This window comes from Chiloscyllium plagiosum, chromosome 51 (assembly GCF_004010195.1).
Source record: "Chiloscyllium plagiosum isolate BGI_BamShark_2017 chromosome 51, ASM401019v2, whole genome shotgun sequence".
NCBI classification, from domain to species: domain Eukaryota; kingdom Metazoa; phylum Chordata; class Chondrichthyes; order Orectolobiformes; family Hemiscylliidae; genus Chiloscyllium; species Chiloscyllium plagiosum.
This window is the reverse complement of record NC_057760.1, coordinates 3341545-3342414: the sequence shown is the minus strand read 5'-3', so window position 1 is coordinate 3342414 and position 870 is coordinate 3341545.

The window sequence follows — 870 nt, the reverse complement described above, 5'->3', positions numbered from 1 at the left end:
TGCCCTTCATGAACCCATGTTGCATCTGCCCAAAGGGACAATTTCTATCGAAATACCTTGCTATTTCTTTCTTGATAATAGATTCACCATCCTCCCCACTACAGAGGTTAAGCTCACTGGTCTATAATTCCCCATCTTTTGTCTACCTCTCTTTGTAAACAGTGGCATCACATTTGCTATTTTCAATCTGCTGGGACTGCCCCAGCATCAAGTGAATTTTGGAAAATTACCGTCAGTGCACCCGCTATTTCTCCCGCCAAATCTTTTCGTACCTTGGAATGCATTCCATCAGGCCAGGAAACTTATCTATCCTTAGCTCCATTAGCTTACCCAACACTAGCTGTTCCATTATAATGATAGTTTCCAGGTCCTCACCCACCTCCGTCTCTTTGTCACTTACTGGCATGTTATTCATGTCCTGCACTGTGAAGACCGACACACAGTACCTGTTCAATGCCTCAGTCATTTCATCATCTCCCAGAACTAACTGCTCCTTCTCATCCTCTAAAGGACCAACATTTACTTTAGCCACTCTTCTTCATTTTATATATTTACAGAAACTTTTACTGTCTGTCTTTATATTCTGTGCTAGTTTTTTCTCATACTCGATCTTACTTTACTTTATAGCTGTTTTTGTGGCTTTCTGTTGACCTTTAAAGTTTTCCCAATCTTCTAGTTTCCTGCTGTTTTTGACACTTTGAATGCCTTCGCTTTCACCTTATTGCCTTCTACACCCATGGCAGATTATTGCTCCTCTTCCAGTCCTTCCTTCTCACTGAAATATGCTTTTGCTGAGCACTTTTAAAATTTGCTTTGAAGGTCCTCCACTGCTTGAAAACGGTTACACCATAAAGTCTCTGTTCCCAGTCT